Source organism: Erpetoichthys calabaricus, chromosome 17 (genome assembly GCF_900747795.2).
Source record: "Erpetoichthys calabaricus chromosome 17, fErpCal1.3, whole genome shotgun sequence".
Lineage (NCBI taxonomy): Eukaryota > Metazoa > Chordata > Cladistia > Polypteriformes > Polypteridae > Erpetoichthys > Erpetoichthys calabaricus.
The window spans coordinates 8,177,498-8,187,139 of NC_041410.2; positions in this window are offsets into that span (position 1 = coordinate 8,177,498).

Here is a 9,642-nt window from a genome sequence, read left to right on the forward strand (position 1 = left end):
GACTTTCAGTAGTGTTGCACTCCCTCTGCCCCAAGAAATTTCATTATGGTGGGCGCATCGACCACACTGGGTTTGCCTTGGCTTCAAATAGACTAATGGCAGAGTGCAGTGGGCCGCCCAGTGCAGGACAACGCCCGGCCTCGTGGCCAGAGAGTGTAGGTGGCTCCTGAGTGACAAAGGCCTTGATGCCACTGAGTGACCCACACGTTCGTCAGGCCGGAATCCAACTGAGAACCTCTGGGATGTTATGTTCACCACCAGGTGGCGCCGCAGACACCCTGATCCAAATCTGGGAGGAGATCTCCGCTCCAGGATGCCATCGGCCATCTCATCAAGAGCAGACGTCATCAGGCATGCGGTGGGGGGCTCACACACTATGGAGTCATGTTAGGAGGCACCGGGATGAGATTCACACAAGCTGGACCAGCCTGAGATTTCAGTTTTCCACTTTGATGTCCGATATGACGTTGACTCGGCCCCTCGGTGGGTTGGCGATTTCGGTTTCCATCCACCGTGTTGCGCCATTTTGTCCTCAAAGAATTTCACAGGGTTACGCAGTGGAGATTTCCCCCTCGTTTATTCCATTCATCAAGATCTGATGTGCGATTGAAGAGCTCCCTTCATTTTTTATTAAATTAAATATCTGGAATGCGTTCAGAGGGCCGCTGCACCCCCCCCGACTTCCCATACACTCTAAACAAATCGCTTCACTTAAACGGACAGTTCGAGAAAAATCGTATAAGTAAAGTGAATTGAAATGCCCACCATCTGATCGAGGCACCGGGGGGGGGGGGGGGGGTTGGGGGCACCTGTGATGCTGGAAGGTGGGCACCCAGGCTGTCCACGAGACCCCCCCATGCCCACCACCTGCTTGAGGCACAGGGAGGCACCTGTGATAGTCAAATGAAGCTGGGCACCCAGGTTGTCATTTGAGAACCCCCCCCCCCCCATGCCCACCACCTGATTGAGGCATAGAGGGGCACCTGTGATAGTCAAATGAAGGTGGGCACCCAGGCTGTCCACGAGACCCCCCCCCCCCCATGCCCACCACCTGCTTGAGGCACAGGGGGGCACCTGTGATGCTGGAATGAAGGTGGGCACCCAGGCTATCCACAAGACCCCCCCCCCCCCCATCTCAAAGCCTGGTTACAACAGGGAACGACACTTACGAACACTTATGGAAGGTATAATACCCAGGTGGTCTTTTGGCCTTGAACCCCTGCAGGTTTTGTTTCTTTTTTTGTTGTTTTTCTTCCTCCATCTTAACTGGGGTACTTGTTGTATTTTCTGTCCTCTGACCTGATCGCCTGACTCAGCGACTTACAATACGGTATTCTATGAGGAGGACTCCGTTTTTCTACTTGTTATAGATATGAAGACCACACACAGCTAGCAGTTCTGACCAAAAAAAAAAAAAAAGAAACAGCCCGAAGACCCCCTAGCAGTTTTACTACATTCATAAACTTGGAGAGGCATCTGCTAAAAATGACCCAGGGCAGAGAACATGGACCCACCTGTGCCTGGTGCCCCACTGGCAATGCCATATCTTAGCCGTATCGCTGGCATATCAGTCCTAATTAAGCTTTGTCTTGATGAAATCCCCCCAGATAGACAATGTTTTTAGTGAAAGCGTAAAGCCTTGCCCTCCGTTGCTGACGTGTTTTACTTGCACGTTGTGGAGTCGCGGTCACGTTTGTTTTGTTTCTATGCTGTGTCCCTTCATCGGTGTCACCAGCATGACGTTGTCATTGTTACGCGGCACCTTTTCCTGCACACGTCATTTGTGGTGAGGTGCATACGAGAGAGAGAGAGAAGGAGAGAGAGAGAAGCAGAGAGAGAGAGGGAGAGGGAGAGAGACAGACAGACAGAGAAGGAGAGAGAGAGACAGAGAAAGGGAGAGATGGCGCATGTGCTGATTTAACACTACGTTGCCACACCCACCACAAGACAAACCCCACCCCAGACTGAGAAGGGTCTCACTGCAGCCTGCAATACCGATGACATTGGCCAGGTAACGCCCTTTGAGTCACATAACCCTCCCACCACCCTAACCTCAACCACAGTGTAACGGGGGCCCCCAACGTTAACCACAGTCTAATGCGATGGCTGTTACGTGACTGACATTGAGGGTGTTTCGTGATGTCGGGGTGTTACATGCACCATACTGCAGTCTACAATTATAATCTGTTGCCTGGATTGGGACCCGAGTGCAGCTGACCAACGGGTGACAGCTCAGCACCACACTGGAACAGCGCATGGCACGCAAGTGGCGAAAAAAAAAATCAAAGTGCATGTATGCGCCATCTAGTGGCTGTGGTTGAGCATGCATGCACTTTGACATTTTTTTCAAGGCTTGCATTGCATGCACCTCAGTTCTCATTTTGAAAGACCTCTGTGTGTGTGTGTGTGTGTGTGTGTACGGAGCAGTCTGCTCTGCTCACACTCAACCACAGCCACTAAATGGCGCATGCATTCACTGACATTTTTTCGGTGCTTGCGTGTCATGCACTGTTCCCGTGTGGTGCTGAGGTGTCACCCGTTGGTCAGCTGCACTCGGGTCCCATGCATGCACTTTTACATTTTTTCAGGTCTTGCATGCATGTGCCATGTAGTGGCTGTGGTTGAGCATGAGTGGAGTGGACTGTTCCACACACACACACACCTTTCGAAGTGAGAACCGAGAACCGAGGTGCATGCAAGCCCCGAAAAATGTCAAAGTGCATGCATGAGCCATCTCACCAAATGTAAGTCACACTTGTATAAACTTCTACATCTTCCATAGAATTCACACCAACGTCTGTGGCTGTGGTTGAGCATGAGTGGAGCAGACTGCTCCATACACACACACACACACACGAGGTCTTACAAAGTGAGAACTGAGGTGCTTGCAGGCACCTGAAAAATGTCATAGTGCAGTGGTTCTCAAACTGTGGGGTGGGCCCCCCTAGGGGTGCGCAAAGATATGAAAAAAAAGAAAACAAGAATCGAAAATATGAAAAATACATCTATTGAAACCAAAACAAATTAACTTAAACTACATTCTGATACTAGAAAAATAAAAATAGAGTTAGATAAATGTTGATAAAAGTTAAGGAGGTATAATAAAATATCCCATCCATCCATCCATTATCCAACCCGCTATATCCTAACTACAGGGTCACGGGGGTCTGCTGGAGCCAATCCAAGCCAACACAGGGCGCAAGGCAGGAAACAAACCCCGGGCAGGATGCCAGCCCACCACAGGGCACACACTCCCACACACATTACAGACAATTTAGGATCGCCAATGCACCTAACCTGCATGTCTTTGCACTGTGGGAGGAAACCCACGCAGACACGGGGAGAACATGCAAACTCCACACAGGCAGGACCCGGGAAGCGAACCCAGGCCTCCTAACTGTGAGGCACCAGTGCTACCCACTGCGTCACTGTGCAGCCCTATAACAAAATCTGCACGTTAAAAAACGTTAGGGGGGGCCGCGATTAAAACTGTTATGAAGACTTGGGTCGCAAATACTTAAAAGGTTGAGAAACGCTGTCATAGTGCATGCATGCGCCACCTGGTGGCTGTGGTTGAGCATACAGTAAGCAGAGCAGACTGCACCACACACACACACACACACACACATCCTTCGTTTATATTTGTCTAATGTTATGTAAGCCTGTATTGATTTTTTTTCGGTTAGTTATTCATTACACAAGAGTTTCTGCTGACCATCAGAGACCACCACACTCTTTCCTAAACGAGCTTTTCAAGCTGATTTCAGACCTACTTTGTCTTTTCCAGTCCCGTCATCATTTTGAGCTCGGAGTTATGTCAGTTTACACTGTACACATAAGCAGTGTTTCAATATCTTCAGCGGGGTGTCCAGTAGGCCCACCCTGTGGCTCAGACATACCGGATGGGGGTCACTCAGCTCTCGCCGTTTCTTCAAAAACCCTTAAAAGAGTTGGATTGTCTCGTGTATGCCGTGTCTGGATGGTCACCGTCGGCTGTCACCGTCTCTCATTCCGGAGACCTCGGTTGCGACGCTCCGTTAACCCAATGTCCCTGTGAAAACGTTCTCCTTGCCCGTCACTCAGCGTTATGAGATTTTCTGGAAACAGCTCCAGATGGGAGTTCAGGAAGTCCTTGTTTTCAATGACAAGCGACAGCCCCGTTTCTGGTAGGAAATCCAGCAGGTCCTGAGCTCCATCCTCGTGTGTGGGAGACTTAACGGCTACCCAGAGTCACTTGACAGTCCCACAAGCTTTAGCTCGGTTGCTGTGAGCGATCGTTTAAAACCAACAACCTGCACAACGGACTTCATTTGTGTACCTGGGAATGTCCCTTCCTCCATTTTTGCAGCGCTTATGTTTGGAGACATTTCAACAAGGAGATGAAAAAGGCAGCGAGCAAACGTCACCCGTTGGCCTTCACGAGGCTCTTCATCACGATACGAAGGGGCCTGATGGCAGAAGTGTGCTTAAGTTTCAGTGGTGAGTCCACTTGTGTTCACACAGTAAAAAGTAGCAACCGTTAAGAGGGCCTCACAGCTCCCTACCCATCATCGAGATTGCAGATGGCATGGCGGCCTTTCGCCTATTTACCCAGTCACACAGTCCATTGGAACCGCTGGAACAGATGACATGTGGAGCCCAAGATGTATCCTGGCCACCAAGTGGGCGGCCAAAGCACACAACGTGTAAATCGTCTTAAGATCGGCGGTGCTTTCATCGTGAATGAACCTCACAAATAACAGATTAATACAATTTCTAGGCACGATAACCTGTGGGGGAATGGCGGCCGTAACATAAAAATACAGACAGCTGCCGTTAAATCATGTAATACGCTCAGGATAATTCTAACAGATATCATGCAACATACGGTGCATCCGGAAAGTATTCACAGCACATCATCACTTTTTTGCACATTTTGTTATGTTACAGCCTTATTCCAAAATGGATTAAATTCATTTTTTTCCTCCGAATTCTACACACAACACCCCATAATGACAACGTGAAAAAAGTTTACTTGAGGTTTTTGCAAATGTATTAAAAATAAAAAAACTGAGAAATCCCATGCACATAAGTATTCACAGCTTTTGCCATGAAGCTCAAAACTGAGCTCAGGTGCATCCTGTTTCCCCTGATCATCCTTGAGATGTTTCTGCAGCTTCATTGGAGTCCACCTGTGGTAAATTCAGTTGACTGGACATGATTTGGAAAGGCACACACCTGACTATAGAAGGTCCCACAGTTGACAGTTCATGTCAGAGCACAAACCAAGCATGAAGTCAAAGGAATTGTCTGTAGACCTCTGAGACAGGATTGTCTCGAGGCACAAATCTGGGGAAGGTTACAGAAAAATTTCTGCTGCTTTGAAGGTCCCAATGAGCACAGTGGCCTCCATCATCCATAAGTGGAAGAAGTTCAAAACCACCAGGACTCTTTCTAGAGCTGGCCAGCCATCTAAACTGATTGATCAGGGGAGAAGGGCCTTAGTCAGGGAGGTGACCAAGAACCCAATAGTCACTCTGTCAGAACTCCAGAGGTCCTCTGTGGAGAGAGGAGAACCTTCCAGAAGGACAACCATCTCTGCAGCAATCCACCAATCAGGCCTGTATGGTAGAGTGGCCAGACGGAAGCCACTCCTTAGTAAAAGGCACATGGCGGCCCGCATGGAGTTTGCCAAAAGGCACCTGAAGGACTCTCAGACCATGAGAAAGAAAATTCTCTGGTCTGATGAGACAAAGATTGAACTCTTTGGAGGAAACCAGGCACCACTCATCACCAGGCCAATACCATCCCTACAGTGAAGCATGGTGGTGGCAGCATCATGCTGTGGGGATGTTTTTCAGCGGCAGGGACTGGGAGACTAGTCAGGACAAAGGGAAAGATGACTGCAGCAATGTACAGAGACATCCTGGATGAAAACCTGCTCCAGAGCGCTCTTGACCTCAGACTGGGGCAATGGTTCATCTTTCAGCAGGACAACGACCCTAAGCACACAGCCAAGATATCAAAGGAGTGGCTTCAGGACAACTCTGTGAATGTCCTTGAGTGGCCCAGCCAGAGCCCAGACTTGAATCCGATTGAACATCTCTGGAGAGATCTTAAAATGGCTGTGCACCGACGCTTCCCATCCAACCTGATGGAGCCTGAGAGGTGCTGCAAAGAGGAATGGGCGAAACTGGCCAAGGATAGGTGTGCCAAGCTTGTGGCATCATATTCAAAAAGACTTGAGGCTGGAATTGCTGCCAAAGGGGCATCGACAAAGTATTGAGCAAAGGCTGTGAATACTTATGGACATGGGATTTCTCAGTTTTTTTATTTTTAATAAATTTGCAAAAACCTCAAGTAAACTTTTTTCACGTTGTCATTATGGGGTGTTGTGTGTAGAATTCTGAGGAAAAAAAATGAATCCATTTTGGAATAAGGCTGTAACATAACAAAATGTGGAAAAAGTGATGCGCTGGGAATACTTTCCGGATGCACTGTATGCCACCTCCTGACAGGTGCCATCATCACGTGACCATCCATGTCACTCGCTTCACCTCTCAGCCGTGGCTGATCGGCGTGTATAAAATGCTGAGGGTTGGGTCCCTCTGTCACACAGTTAACTCGTGAACCAACTGGCCTAGAACCTTCATCGTGGTTTTAATTGAAAGCTTATGACGTCATCCACACTCATGGAACAAAAAAAAAAAGTGACTGGCACCTCTGCAGAGTCATTGGGGTCCACGTCTTTCTTACGTTAAAGTACAAAAGCAAACTGCAAAAAAAAAAAAATTCAATAAATAAAAACAGCAGCAGCAACGTTTGCTGAGTTTGAAGCAAATTGCAGATGCCGATTATGTGATAGGAGGAAGAAGAATGACGAGCTCTGGTATCTGCTAAGCATCAAGGACATGCAGAAGGGCAAACTATTGGGGCTGGAATCTCAATCTTGGGAGCAATGGGAGGTCCACATGTTCCTACTGCTAAAGAACATGGGCAGCTGGGCACCTATTTGACCCTCCACGTGTTTGCCATTCCTGCCAGGACAGGTCATCATTATCATCCTCGTCGTCGGCCTTCCATCCTTAATTCATTACAGTGGAGGCCCTGACCTTTCCACTCGCCAAGGTTTATAAAAATCTTTTAATTTTTTTGCATTAATCAAAAGCTTCATGGCCGAGTTTGTATGAAGGCTCCTGAGCTCTTTAGACGGCAATGTGCATCGCCATGCCAACAAACTCCTCTTCCACGCCAAAACAGGAAGTGTGCCTGGCGTCGCCACGGCAACAAGTGCCAACACCGTCTGTAGATGCCCGGTGCCTGGCCATCTCAGTGCTAGTCGTACAAGGTCGTCTAACTGCTGCCGCTAAATGTCTGCAGCCTTCATGGCCAATGCCACTGTATAGCAAATACGTGTGCGTCACGTGGGCACCACAGTGGTCTTCTCAGAAGTCTTTGTGATGGAGCACACAGGCTGTAGATGGCCTCCAGGTTTTTATTTTTGTGTAAAGTTGGTTGGTAATTCTAACTACAATTTATTTTTTTATGACCCAAAAATCACACAATGAGTGCCATAATGGGCTTTAACAGGCCCTGTGAGTGAGTGTGCCCTGCAATGGGGCACCCCCAGGATTGCTGGGATAGGCACCTGCTGCCCTCAACCCATAACTGGGTGAACAGGTTGGAAAAATGGATGGATGAACATGGCGTACTGAAGCTGCCAAAAGTCACACCAAGAACATCCATCTTATGTGCTTCACATGTGTGTGCAGAAATCAGGTGGGTTTGGTGGGGGTCCCATCAGTGCACTAGCGTTGGCCAACCCCTGAAATCTTACTGTGGAATGTGCTGTACACTCGCTCACCGGCCACTTTATTAGGTACACCTCGCTAGTTAACCAGGTTGGACCCCCTTCAGAACTGCTGTAATTTTTCATGGTGTAGATTCACCAAGATGCTGGAAACATTCCTCGGGGATTTTGGTCCACATTGGCATGATGGCATCACAGTGTGGCTGCACATCCATGATGTGAATCTCCTGTTCCATCACATCCCAAAGGTGCTCTATTTGAGGCCATTTGAGTCCAGTGACCTCATTGCCACGTTTAAGATGATCTGAGCTTTGTGACCTGGCGTGTTGAAATGCTGGAAGGAGCCATCAGAAGATAAAAAAGGGATGGACACGGTCAGCAACTGTACTCAGGTGGGTTTTGGCACTTAAAACAAGGCTCAGATGGTACTAAGGGGCCCAAAGTGTGCCAAGAAAATATCCCCCCCACACCATTAGACCACCAGCACCATCCTGAACCGCTACTATAAGGCAGGATGGATCCAAGCTTTCGTGTTGTTGACCCCACCATCTGAATGTCACAGCAGAAATCGAGACTCATCAAACCAGACGTTCTTCCAGTCTTCAATTTCTAATTTTGGCGAGTCCCTGTGAATTGTAGCTTCAGTTGCCTGTTCTTTGCTGACAGGAGTGGCCCCCGGTGTGGTGGTCTGCTGCTGTAGCCCACCTGCTTCACGTTTAAACATGTTGTGTGTTCAGAGATGCCCTTCTGCACACCTCAGTTGTAACGAATGTTGCCTTTCTATCAGCTCAGACCAGTCTGGCCATTCTCCTCTGACATCAACAGAGAACTGCCACCCACTGGATATTTTCCCTTTTTCGGACCACTCTCTGTAAGCCCGAGAGATGGTTGTGCATGAAAATCCCAGTACATCAGCAGTTTCTGAAATATTTAGACCAGCCCTTCTGGCACCAACAACCCTGCCACGATCAGAGTCACTTCAGTCCCCTTTCTTTGTTGTTCTGATGCTCACTTGCACTTCAGCAGGTCATCTTGATAAGGTCCACAGGCCGAAATGCTTTGAGTTGCTGCCGTGTGATTGGCTGATTAGATGTTTGCATTAACAAGCAGTTGAACAGGTGTGCCTAATAAAGTGGCCGGTGAGTGTATAATAAAACATTGCTGTGTGTGTGTGTGTTTGTATGTGTGTGTCCAGTCCCTCCGAGCAATCTGATTGGTCACTTTGACTTAGAGGAGGCAATCAACATAGGAAGTGCCTGGCAGGAAGGGCTGAGGAATAAAGGAACAGGAGGAACACTGAGAGTCATCTTCAAAGATGGGCAGTCCTCCCAAATGAGGTTATCACAGCAGGTCATTGGAGGCTCGTCTACCATTGGTGGTACTCAAAAAGCAGACAGGTGGCCAGCAAGGGGCTTCAAAATACAACAAGGGAGAAAACCCAGGGAAAGAGAAATTGACCGACCCACCCACCCACTTACAAGGGTACCAAGGAAAGGTGTAGCAGGAACGTGGAGAGTCACCTCCAAAGATGGCAAGTATTTACAAGAATAGAAATGTTTTCCCAGCAGGTTATAGTGTCCCGTCCACTACTGGTGGTGGTCAAAAAGAAGACATGGGGTGAGGAACAAGCCTTGAAATGACAGTCTGTGAAGCAGGCTCTACGGCAGGGGTATAAAACTCCAGGCCTGGTGGGCCGCAGGTTTTCATTCTAACCCTTTTCTTAATCAGTGCTCAGTTTTCACTGCTAATTATCTCCTTTTCCCTTCATTTTCATTAGCCCTGGTTTTGTCAGGATTCAGTCCTCTGAGTTGATTCATTTCGACATTAAAAACGACAGCCAACCAAAAATGAGT